Source organism: Mastacembelus armatus, chromosome 16 (assembly GCF_900324485.2).
Source record: "Mastacembelus armatus chromosome 16, fMasArm1.2, whole genome shotgun sequence".
Lineage (NCBI taxonomy): Eukaryota > Metazoa > Chordata > Actinopteri > Synbranchiformes > Mastacembelidae > Mastacembelus > Mastacembelus armatus.
In genome coordinates, this window is record NC_046648.1 from 3,278,688 (window position 1) to 3,292,228 (window position 13,541).

The 13,541-nt window shown below is 40.6% G+C and overlaps 1 protein-coding gene across 2 annotated transcripts in view; it reads left to right on the top strand.

The window, feature by feature from the left end:
- The window catches only part of cdkal1 (CDK5 regulatory subunit associated protein 1-like 1), a 357,840-nt gene that overhangs the window by 343,219 nt on the left and 1,080 nt on the right, over nucleotides 1-13,541 (top strand). The window lies entirely within an intron of this gene.

Genomic DNA, 13,541 nt, shown 5'->3' on the forward strand with positions numbered 1-13,541 from the left:
ATAGCTGATGTAAACCATAATAGTTCTAATCCAATTTAGGAAGGCAGTTTTCAACGAAAGGGAGACTCATGAGGAAATAACTGGCAAAGAAATATCTGAGTCTGGGTTGTATCTTAAAGTAGCTTCTCAGCACTCATAGAAAGTGGGGTATTAAAGATACAGCACAGACACACTGTCAAATGGATTTCCCTGTAAATTGTGGAAGTCATCCTCTACAAGGGCTAGAAGGTCACAGTGTGAAATGCAACAGGCAAAATATGTCGACCTTTTTTAGCATAACTACATTTCTGAATCAACACAGTTTGCACGTGTACAGTATATGTTCCTGTTTCACTCTTATGCTCACTGTTTCTTATTCATGCTCTCTCTTAGAGACCATATACAGTAGGTAAAATTATTGCAACTGCTGTTCTCATTTCATCATTTTGCCCCCTCGTGCTTGCATGCACTCCCAACAACATCTGGGCATGCTCCTGATGAGTCAGCAGATGGCGTCCGGGGGGGGGGGATCTCCTCCCCAGTGTAAATCAGGGCATCAGTGAGTTCCTGGAGGGTTTGTGGTGGTATTTGATGGCACAGATGCACCTAGACATAATGTTCTATTGGTGCTCTATTGGATTTAGGTCAGGGGGGTCAGGGGGATGTGAGAACCATTCTCCGGGTACTGTGAGAATGTGTGGTTGTTTGTCTCTATGTGGCCCTGTGATGGACTGGTGACCTGTTCAGGGTGTACCCCTGCCTTTCACCCAAAGAGAGCTGGGATAGGCTCCAGAAACTGCCTACACACTCTGGCCACATGAGGCCAGCATAAGGTCTGACAGTTGCTCTAAGAGTTTTATCCTGGTACCCCACAGCCAACAGGGTACTGTCGGCTACAACACAGAGGTCTGTGTGACCCTCTTATGAATATACCTCCCCAGGCCATCAGTGACCTACCACCAAACCAGATATGCTTGATGATGTTACAGGCAGCATAACATTCACTTCGGACCCGTTCACGCCTGTCATATCTGCTCAGTGTAAACCTGCTCTCATCTGTGAAGAGAAAGGGGTGTCACTGGCAGACCTGCCAATTCTGGTGTTCTCTGGCGATTGTCAATCGAGCTGCATGGTACAGGTCATACTAGAGGAGGTCTAGCCCTCATGCCTCCCTCACCAAGTCTATTTCTGACAGTCTCGTCAGAATCGTTCACCCCACTAGTCTTCTAGAGATCATTTTGTATGGCTCTCTCAGCATTCCTCCTGCTCCTCCTTGAACAAAGGAGCAGATACTGGTCCTGCTGGGTTGTTGCCCTTCCACTGCCCTGTCCAGCTCTCCTGGTGTAACATCAGCCAGTCTCCTGTTATCTCCACTATGCTCTTGAGACACACAGCAAACTTTCATGGAACTGCACATATAGATGTGCCACCTTAGAGTAACTGGACTATCTGTACAGGCTGATTGGACTGCAGGTACTTCCTCATCACACCAGTAGTGAAAAGACACAAAACTTGAGAACAGTCAGTCAGGGCAGATGAGGTAAGAGCATTTGTCTGTGACCACCACATCCAAAGCCACTCCCCTTTGGAGGGTTGTCTTGCTGTCACCTCTCCATCACACCTGTCACTTGCACCAAAGCAGGTAAAACTGATTCACAAACACTTGTGCTTCCTAAATGTACTGATATCCCTGAGGTTTAACTGACTTGTTGTTATACTGTGATGATTAAGTGTTCCTTTATCTTTTGAGCAGTTTATTAACTCTGGAGCCTTTATAATTTTTCTTATTCTTAACATGAGACCAGTACATACGATTCTGTTTCATTTACTGTAAGAACAGACTAGGAATTACTTCAGAAGTGTGATCTGAGCAAGGACCTAAATAATAGGGATGATATTTGACATCAAGGAATGCACATAATGTACTGCATGTTACCATATAATTATTCCAATATATATCATGTTTTCCACACATTGTATTTTTAGACTTTGACCTTCAAAGCGTTGCTCACCACATACATCTGTTAGCTGAAAACTGTCTATTTCTAGTTGTTACAGTAATTCAGATGAATGTCTTTATCCAGTCATTAAACAATGTGTTTTGAATGGTATGTTTAGTCTGAAGTGGTCACAAACACCACAGCATTCTGTTCTTTGAGCTAGCAAAGCAATAATATGAGTGCTTATTAGAAATTCCTGCAGACATATCCCAAAGTTTAATTGTCCACATTTATAATCTTTAGGCTTTCTCAAGGCATCTTTGGAGAAAACAAGCTCAGCCACTGTTAAGAAAAGTTAAGATCTAGTTAATGCCAAAATCCAAAAATGTCAGCAATGGGAAATAACCTTAACTGAACCTGATCTGTTTTTATTTAGCTTAGATATTTACCTTGGAACTTTTAGCTTTAACTGTGCTGTATTAAGTTGGTACCAAACATGAGAGCGAGAGGCGTGAAATGTAATGTGGAGACATATTCTCAGCCATTAGTTAAAATCCAGGGCGTCATGAATATGTGTTATGTGCCCAGTGTGGCACCATCACACCCCATGATGTGAAATATTGTTTGAAAATATTGTTTTCCCTTAAGTGATGTTTAATTGTTCTTCTACCGATTTGCTTATTCCCTTTTTTTTTCATTCTGGTTCCCACCACTAATTAGGAATGGGATTTAACTGCCGATGACTTTAGTGCGGGATCAGAACACACCCAGCTATTATAAAAAACCTAGGGACCCATAATGTGGTGTGGACTTGGCCACTAAAACCATGGGGTGGAGAGACAGGAGGGGAGAGCTGGTAACCGTTCCTCTCAGTTGCTCTTTAAATCGTTGGTTGTGGTCTTTCTCGCCTTTGGCCTGTCATGAGATGTTTCTCTTTCCCCATTTTGAAATTCTTTGCTGTTTGTTTCCTCTGCTCCCTTTTTCCTCAGTGTGTCTCTTTTGTCCCCCAGCCTCACCTCATCTTTCACCCTCCATCCTTTCTCTCCCTCTCTCTTTCCCCCTCCCACACTCTCTTGCCACAATAAGACCTAATATGAACTTTTGACAGGAGCTGGGATCTTTGTTTTATTACCAGTGTTACTGAAAATGCCCTCATAAATCTAATGCTGTAATGCCTTTGAAACGCCTTCTAGCCTTGCAATCAGACACAGACTAACACACACATGCACACACAATTTCTTTCTCACTGTCTTTGCATCACGTACATCCGAACACATGCACAATCGCACACGCAGATGTGATGTGTGAGAATGAGGGCTTTGAGGTTGTTTGTGCTTGCATCAGACACAGCAGCTCCAGTGTTTGTTTGCAGTTTCCACTGGCTCCAGTCCACTCCACCAAACCCATGGGAATTTGTGGATCAGCATCTTCTCAAAAAGCTCCTGGGTGTCAGAGTGTATAACTAAGTGCTGAAGTCAGTTCATTTCAGTCAGTTTTTAGTGGAGGGCGGTAAGAAAACAAGGAGACCAATACAAGTGTTGATATAATTTTAAAAATGATGCTAAATAACTAGATGATACTGTAGAAGGATGTTTTTAGTTTGTCTGTTTTCTGATTCTGTATTTATGCATACTTATTTTTTAATGTTTGTTTCATTTTTCATCAACAGAAAAGTAAATAACACAAAGAGTAAGACTCATACTGCAGCATGTCTGATAGTAGGGCTCTTCATTTTCATGCCATGCATTTAATCAGCCTAAATACCAAAAATAAAACCCATAAATTTAAACCCTGTGAGCTGTAGTTATATGTAATTGCTTTTAATTACTTGCTAGTTTGGCACTCTGCATCAGGCCAGGTCCCATGATAATACTGAAAATGATTTCTGTAGGGATTATTTGCAATCAACGTATGAAGTTACAGTATGTAAATATCATATTAGTGTTTCTTTTTCACTCAGTTGCTTTGGTTTGTGTAATTGCAGTATACCAGCTGATTTAATAGAAGTCAACATTGGAAGCTGTGCCATTTATCAGCACATCCACTTATATTCTTACTGTAGTTTGATCACAAGTGTGAAACACATTAGGTAGAAACAGCAGCATCGTATTACAAAACCCAAAGCGTTTCAATGATAACAGGTGGAGGTTTTAAGGTCAATGCTGTCACTGAGTCTGCTCATGGACACTGCTCCTCCTAGGATACAGCGTCTGGGCAGCTTGGCGAGGCAGTGGCTAGTACTGTCTCGTCACAGCAAGGAGGTTCTGGGTTCAAATCCTGTCGAACCTAATGCCTTTCTGTTGTTTGTTCACAGTCCATGACTGTGGAATGAAACATGAAGTTTAGGGTTAGGCTCATTGGTGACTCTAAATTCCTTGTAGGTGTGAATGTGAGTGTGAGTGCTTGTCTCTATGTGTCAGCCATGCAACTTGTCCAGGGCCAGCTAATGTTACCCTCACGTGTAGCAGACATGTAGCATGAATATAATTTATTTCAACAAGAGAGAAATGACTGGAGCGTGTTGACATAGATTATTTAAAAAGCCTTTAACTCCACCCCTCTTATTCCAATTAAAAATTCTTGCCAATCGATCCTGAACATGATGGTTATGTTACACCTTTTTTTTTCTGACTAGACCTATTTTGATTACCAGTGGAAAATTAAGGTGCATGCAAACACAGCTAATGACTTCTTTTATTTTTAGTAAAAAAATAGTGGACTTTTGACCAAATAGTTAAGAATACTAATACAGTCCTGGCATTATGTCTAAAACTAATAGGCAACTAGTTCTGAGAAAATATTAAGCTATTGTCTTATCCTGCATTTCAAGTATCATTCATAACCTGGTTACCTGGTTACAGCAGGATGAATATGTCAGTCTGAATGAATCAACCCCCCTCAGTCATAAAAATTATCATGTTCCTCGAAGCACAGGTCGAGGTGGAGGAGTAGCTGCAATCTTCCAGTCAAACTTATTATTAAACTTTCATCCTCAGAACAGTTATAACTCATTTGAGAGCCTCACTCTTAGTCTCTCACATACAAACTGGAAAACACAAAAACCAGTTCTACTTGTCACTTTGTACCGTCCACCTGTTCCTTACTCAGAGTTTTTAACTGAATTCCCTGACTTCCTGTCTGATTTAGTGCTTAGATCAGATAAAGTCATTATAGTGGGAGATTTTAACATTCATGTAGATGTTGAAAATAACAGCCTCAGCATTGCATTTAATTCTATATTAGATTCAATTGGTTTCATTCAAAACGTTAATAAACCCACCCACTGTTTTAATCACACCCTTGATCTTGTTCTGACCTATGGCATCGAAATTGAACATCTAATAATTTTCCCCCCAAATCCTGTTTTGTCAGATCATTCTTTAATAACTTTCGAATTTAAAATGATGGATCATGCAGCGTCTGGAAGAAAATTCCACTACAGCAGATGTTTATCTGACAACGCTGTTAATAAATTTAAGAAAATGATTCCATCTTTATTTGCATCTATGCCAAGTATAAACATAGTGGAGGGCAGCTGCCTTAATCCTACTCCCTACCAAATTGATCATGTTGTTGACAGCGCTGTAACCTCACTGCGTGAAACGCTTGATTCTGTAGCCCCTCTGAAAAAGAAGTTAGTGATTCAGAGAAGACTAGCCCCATGGTATAATTTACATGTTCGTACCTTAAAGCAGGCATCACGAAGGCTGGAAAGGAAGTGGCGTTCCACAAACTTAGAGGAAATTTTTCTAGCCTGGAAAAACAGTCTACTAACATATAAAAAAGCTCTCCGTAAAGCCAGAACTGCATACTATTCATCACTAATAGAGGAAAATAAGAACAATCCCAGGTTTCTTTTCAGCACTGTAGCCAGGCTGACAAAAAGTCACAGCTCCGTTGAGCCCAGTGTTCCCTTAGCTCTCAGCAGTGATGAATTTATGAGTTTCTTTACAAATAAAATCACAACTATTAGAGATAAAATTCAGCAGATGCTTCCTATACCTGCAATAAATGAATCTTTTACTACAGTAGCTCTTGAATCATCTGTAGGACCTCAGTTATGTTTAGACTGCTTCTCTCCTATAGATCTCTCTGAATTTACATCAGTAGTTGCTTCATCGAAATCATCAACGTGTCTCTTGGACCCCATCCCGACTAGACTGCTTAAAGGCACCCTGCCATTAATGAACTCATCTTTATTGGACTTGGTAAATTTATCTCTAGTATCAGGCTACGTACCACAGGCCTTTAAGACTGCAGTAATCAAACCTTTACTCAAAAAGCCTAGTCTTGATCCAGGTGTCTTGGCTAATTATAGACCAATATCCAACCTGCCATTTATTTCTAAAATCCTAGAAAAAGCTGTTGCTAAGCAGCTATTAGACCACTTACACAGGAATGAACTATTTGAAGATTTCCAATCAGGATTTAGAGCACATCATAGTACAGAAACAGCACTGTTGAAAGTTACCAACGATCTTCTCTTAGCCTCAGATAATGGACTTGTTTCGATACTTGTCCTCCTAGACCTTAGTGCAGCATTCGACACCATTGACCACAACATCTTATTACAGAGACTGGAGCATGTGATTGGTATCAGAGGAACAGCGTTAAAGTGGTTCCAATCCTATTTATCGGACAGATTCCAGTTTGTTCATGTCCATGATGAACCTTCCACACGAACAAAAGTTAGTTATGGAGTTCCACAAGGTTCTGTGCTAGGACCGATTCTGTTCACCCTGTACATGCTTCCTTTAGGATATATCATTAGGAAGCACTCTATTAATTACCACTGCTATGCGGATGACACTCAGTTATATCAATCTATTAAACCTGTTAACACAAACCAGTTAACCAGACTTCAAGCCTGTCTAACTGACATAAAGGCTTGGATGACCAGTAACTTTTTACTTTTAAACTCGGAGAAAACAGAAGTCATTATATTTGGGCCTAAAAATCTCAGAAATAACTTTTCTAAAATTATAGCTACTCTAGATGGCATAGCCCTGGCCTCCAGCACTACTGTAAAAAACCTTGGAGTTATTTTTGACCAGGACATGTCCTTTAACTCACACATAAAACAAATTTCTAGAACTGCATTCTTTCACCTGCGCAACATTTCCAAAATTAGGAACATCCTGTCTCAAAATGATGCAGAAAAACTAGTCCATGCGTTTGTTTCCTCAAGGCTAGATTACTGTAACTCATTACTATCTGGATGTCCTAATATCTTAATAAAAAGCCTCCAATTAATCCAGAATGCCGCAGCCAGAGTCCTGACAGGAACTAGCAAGAGAGATCATATTTCTCCTATATTGGCTTCTCTTCATTGGCTCCCTGTAAAATATAGAATAGAATTTAAAATCCTTCTTCTCACATACAAATCCCTTCATAATCAAGCTCCTTCATACCTTAAAGACCTCATAGTACCATATTATCCCAATAGACCACTTCGCTCTCAGAGTGCAGGCCTACTTGTGGTTCCCAGAGTTCTCAAAAGCAGAATGGGAGGCAGAGCCTTTAGCTATCAAGCTCCTCTCCTGTGGAACCAGCTCTCAGCCTGGGTTCAGGAGGCAGACACTCTCTGTACTTTTAAGGCTAGACTTAAAACCTTCCTCTTTGACAAAGCATATAGTTAGGGCTGGCTTCAGGCAACCCTGAACCATCCCTTAGTTAGTTATGCTGCTATAGGCCTAGACTGCCCAAGGACCATTGGTGCACTGAGCTCCCCTACCCTACCCGCCCCCCCCCTCCCCCTTCTCTCCGACCTCATGTATATTCCACCATTGAATGTTACTAACCTTGTGCTCTCTCTCTCCCCTAGTTTGTGCTCTCTCCCTCCCTCTCTCTCTCTCTCTCTCTCTCTGTACCTTCTGCAGGTGTCCCTGGTCCTGGAGCTGTTTATCGCTGATGTGCAGTTACTGGCCCCACCAACTTGCAGTGTCTATTTGTTGTTTATTGTTGCTGTTCTTTTCTCTCTGCTCTATCCACTCACCCCAACCGGTCGAGGCAGATGGCCGCCCAAACTGAGCCCGGTTCTGCTGGAGGTTTTTTTCTTCCGTTAAAGGGAGTTTTTTCCTCTCCACTGTCGCCAAGTGCTTGCTCATAAGGGAATTGTTGGGTTTTTAGTTTTAGTTTTTGTAAAGTGCCTTGAGATGATTTGTATTGTGATTTGGCGCTATACAAATAAAATTGAATTGAATTGAATTGAATTGAATTCATAACCTGAAAGCAGAAACCTGAAGCTGCGTATGTAACCAGAGAATAACACGCATATGCAAACATAGAAACTGTTTCTTCCAGGTGTGGCAGTGTGACAGTCAGAGGGGAATTTGTTATGTTCTTTCTTAACTGTCTATTACACTAATCAATACCTGTTTGTCTTTGCCACATCTCTCCGTTTGCATCCCTCCTTCGTTGTCACCACAGACCCAATTTTTTGTGCTCGTCTGTGCATCCATCTCTCTGTGTCTCCTTGCTCCTACAGCTGATTACATGAATAATTTACAGCATGTAAATCCTCAGCAGCTGCTCACTGTTTGCTGTTTTGGCCTCCTTGTTCATCTCTCATTTCTCCATCAGGTTAACATGGGTGGATTTTTCTCATCCATGTCACCTCTCATCTCTCTGTCTTTCTGTGCCTGGGGTTAAGCTCTCCCTTTCAGTCTGTTTTTCTCTCTAATTACAGAGCTCTCAGTTGCAGCTCTGTGTCTTCCCATGGGTTTGTATGTCCTTATGTAAGTACGAGATGAATGGCATTTTATTTCTCACAATTATGGGAATTTTGACTCAAGTGCACATTTATTTGTGTGGGGTGTGTCTCTTTCTCTGTATGTTTATATTTGTAAATAGCTGGTACACAAATTTACTATATAGTTTCAGACCCTTACAATCAAGACACTTCAAGTCTCACTATGATTAGACTGTGATTAGTTCGTCAGCAACTGTGCCTTACGTACAGAGACGTTTTCTGTCTCTCCAGGCTTCAAATGCTAAAAATTGGATCTCAGACTGTGTTGTCAAATGACTTTTTTTTCCTTCTTATTCTTGGTCCTTTCAATCAGGTCTGTAGGTTGGACTCCAAGCATATTTTTTCATATAAAGCAGTAATTTCATGTTGAAAAAAAAGAAAGAAAAAAAATAGTCGTTACACACAAGAAAAGTCTATCAAAAACTAGCATGAGGCTTATTCAAGGAAAAGGAGAGCAAGAGAAAAGTAAGCATTACCTTTGGCTCTGTTAAATAATTTCCCTTTCCCCATTCAGTCTCCATTGTTCGAAGCTAGGGCTGATCTCTCCAATATTACTGCTAATCTAACTTCAAAGGGTTTTAGTCACGTGAAAGCAATTTTTAATTGTGATAAGGAATATGCTTTCATGCTTAAACCCTTCTACTCTGTTAGTCTGAACAGAACCCATAAATATTGAGGCATTTTTTTCAGTGGCAATTAAAATTAGAATTGGTCACATTTTTCACTGTCAGCTATTTCCTTTGCACACAAAGACCTGTGCGGGCCACATACATACACATGCTGAGCTAGACACTGCCATATGTGTATATGCAGAACACAGCGTATAACACTTAGCTTTGTGTGAGGGCCCGTGCACATTAGAACCTTTGCAAAACTTAAAAAGCTCAAAGGCTTTACCAGCTTTACTATACTGGCAGGGCTGTTAATTTACCATAGACTTCCCTGTCATTCCTGTGACACATGAGATGCAAGGTTGCGCCATAATGTCCAGAGAAAACACAATGAGATGCTTCTTGAGTGAATCACTTGCACTTTAGTGCATTTGACAGGGAACATTCTTGAGACTCTTATGTGCACACAGTGTTTTGAGGCAGTGGAGCAGGAGAAAGCAAGAATTACACAAGAAGGGTGGCATCAACATATATCGTTTGCAGTTGTTAGGTAAAGTACCCATTTCCTTTTTGCTTCAAAAAGGCCTAGGTGCTTGACTGTGCTTTGAGAACAGGTTGATCTTAACATTTACTCCACAAATTAAGGAAAAAGATGAAAAAGAGATCAATGGAAGAAGCAATTGAGAGTCCAAATCCACAGTCAGACAAGGAGATTGATACAAGTTTTGTTTTGGTGCATCTGCTACGTAGATAGATCCAGTATGTATTTGGCTTGTAATAGCTCAAAGACAAGCAAGAGCAAAACGTAAGCCTGGCTCTTTCAAAAGTGTAGAAATAAACACTTTCCTGCAAATCCAAGGCTGTCTTATTTACACAGTCCTCACGTGACACCAAGGTCAGAGTAAACAGTTCCCAAATGAAGAGAAGTGAAGCTGCCAACATAAGCTGATCTCTGAACAGTTTTGTGTAACTTTGTTCATGAATTATCTTAAGACGTAGAGACACATTAAATACATCATTCATACATAACATAACATACATTAACTCTCATTAAGGCAGTATTGGTTTGGTTACTCAAAAAAAGTAATTATTATTTATTACACAAAGGAATGCATTACTTTACTTAATTACTCCCTGTAGAAAGCATGTTGTTACATTACTTTTGCATGTTACTGTGTAACATCACATGACAGGATTTGTTATAAAATTGCCACTTAACAGTTTAATGTTAAACCTGAATATGCCCACATATCAGGGTACAATCAACTCGAGCTTCACTCTGGATCGAAGGGTCTTTGGCTACTAGCTTTGTGTTTGCATGTTCCCTTTGCATGTGCTTGAAGAAGTTTTACATCATGTTTGCAATGGACAGATGATTCTGGCCTGGGCAGAGTTTGCACTTTACTGTTACATTTTTGACCAATAATGCACAAGTAATGTGTAAAATGTGGGAGACGTACAGTAGGTCAGACGGTTTGTGCCCAGGCACATGCATGATTATGCACATTTGGAAGTTATGTCACGTAAGTTATATAATGCAAGCTTCTGCATTAGTAACTGTAATGTGATTACTGAAAGGAACAATAATACATTACATTACTGCATTACAAGCAGATGTAATGTGTTACCCCAACACTGGCTATGAGGTTTGTCGATCACTCCCCCCCTTGAAGTGACATTAGTGACGCTGCAGTCAGACTGACAGCTCCACAATTCACGGCAGTAGCTCTCACTCTTCACCACAGCAAAACTTTACACTGAAGTCAGTCAGGATTTTCGACAGACTGCAAATTGCTCAGACTCTCACTGACACTTGGAGTGCGATATGTTTCTAAGTTTGGTGGAGAACCCATTAGAGATGGTGAAAGAACAGAGGAAGCTTGACTTCGGTTCGTTCCCCCTCACCTCAACTTACTGCAGCATGTTTTTTAACACTGCAGTCAGTCTGGGTATTGCATCTTGGCTGACATGGTTGGGCTGGTTCACTGCTTGTTTAGCAGTCTGAGCCAGCATACAGTATGTAAGCATGTCTGTGCTTGCTTTTTTTGCAGGAATTGTGTGCACTTGCGTGAATGCACGATCATGTGTTGGTGTGACCCGATTGTATGTATAGAATATTGAATATCCTCATGCACACGAGTGAGGGTTGTGAACCTTGGTGGAGTGTTTTTTTTTTGTTGTGCACCATGGCCTCATTACCCAGGTGTTTACCCCCAACCACAGGAAGTGGTTGTCAGTGACGACTGTCTTCTGGTAAAGATCACCTGAGGGAAAGAAAGACAGGGAGGAAGAGAGAGGGAAGGAAGAATCTATCTATCTATCTATCTATCTATCTTGCTTGCTTGTGTCTGTACAGCCTGTGTGTGTGTGTGTGTGTGTGTGTGTGTGTGTGTGTGTTTTCCTAAATGTGTGTTTGTGCCAGTCATAGCTTCGCTAGCGGGTCATTGGGTTCTTCCACTACTTCATCCGTGGAGGGAGGGAGGATGGAGAGGAGAGGAGACATACAAGCTGTTGACAGGGATTTATGAGCTGATAGTGTCAGACTGCAAGCACAACAACAATCTCCCTGTCTCTGCCTGTCTGCTCATAGAAAGAAAGACAGAGACTGACAGAAAGAATGAAAAAGAGGGGAGAGGGGTAAAGAGAAAGTGAGGCAGCAAAATTAGTTGAAAAGGAAAGAGTGAGGGAATGGAAAACAGAAGGCAGCAAAGGACAGTGAGTGAGGGGAAGGGGCAGGATGGGGACGTAATTTGATTTGTTTAGATTTTTCTCTTTTTCTCCTGTGACATGCCTGTTTTGTTTCTTTTCACACATTTCCCCTCTTTGTATGAGCTGGCTTGATTGGTGACTGCTTTTGATTTTTCTCGTTTGGACTCATGTTAGTAAGAAACCATTTGTTCATGTTTTGATTATAAACTAAAAGCTATTGTCGGTCTTGCGTGACCATAATCATGACAAGTACTGTATGGAGATGACCAAGGGCGCATATTTCGGACTATAACATTTTCTGTGGTGTATTGCTGTGTCACATTGACATATGTGAAGCAGCTTAGGATACAATAAGGCAATTACAATTAACTTGGATTTTTTACAAATGTACAACAATAATTGTACAACATAGATTTTAGGAAACAAATGCTCTTTTTAGCTGTGTGTGTGTGTGTGTGTGTGTGTGTGCGGGTGTGTGCGTGTGTGTGTGTGGTCACATTTATCATGTTGAGTCATGACTGAAAACTTCACTGTTAGATGACACACACTGATATAGTTAGAAGTGTCTGGCTGTCTGAAATATGTCAGTCTGGTGGGTAATTTTGTCTAATTGCTGTTCTAAGCAAAATCCATAATATTTGTCTATTTAAATTTGATGACTTCTCCAAAATATCGTCTTTCAGGGACAAGTTTGGTCATGGGCTCTTTACAGTTGGAGCCACAGTTACTAGTTTAGTTTTTATATAGTTATTCCTCATCCTCACCAGACAGCTGTTTGCAAATACAAGTTATTTCAGCTGTTATAGAGCCATTCTTGTATGTCACTTTGTTACACCAGGAGGAAGCTAATGTATCAAAGCAGAAACTATATCTCTAAATTAGTTATTCCAGTTTAGTTTATATGGAATTTGAAAGTCAGACACACATGTGTGATGTATTGCTGTCATGTCTGAAAACATACAGACGTGAGAGCAGACATATATGTAGACATACACTACACATAGACATCCAGCCTCCCTGACCAGATACTGATACACAATTTTGGATATTCTATAATTGTGCCTAAATCATCATACCCTCTTAAATATTATGATTGGCATAATAACAGTGATCCAGATGTGACGTCTGCCAGACTGACATGTTGGGAGACAGACAGCCTCGCAATGCAAAGCACACATGCCCCCTGGGGATAATATAGACTACTAGTGATTTATATGTCAGTTCCTGTTAATGATATAGTACAAAAGAGTGCTGATTTATAATTTCCACATAGACACTCCAAATCAGACACAGGCTTTAGCATATGCTTTACAACAGGCTGGGTGAAGATGCCATGTTTCCTTCAACAGTGAACAGCAGTATCTTTTTTTCACTTCTCTCTACAGATAATGGCCAAAGCCTTTTGTTGAACACAAGTGCAGTGTGCTAAGAATGTGCACTAAGCTTTGTTTATACAGTTAAGGCAGCATGCAGGAACTCAGATAGATGTACTAAGCTTCAGATCCTTTACAAGCAAACTTGGCCTTGTGGTTAAAATGTTTAGCTCAGGAG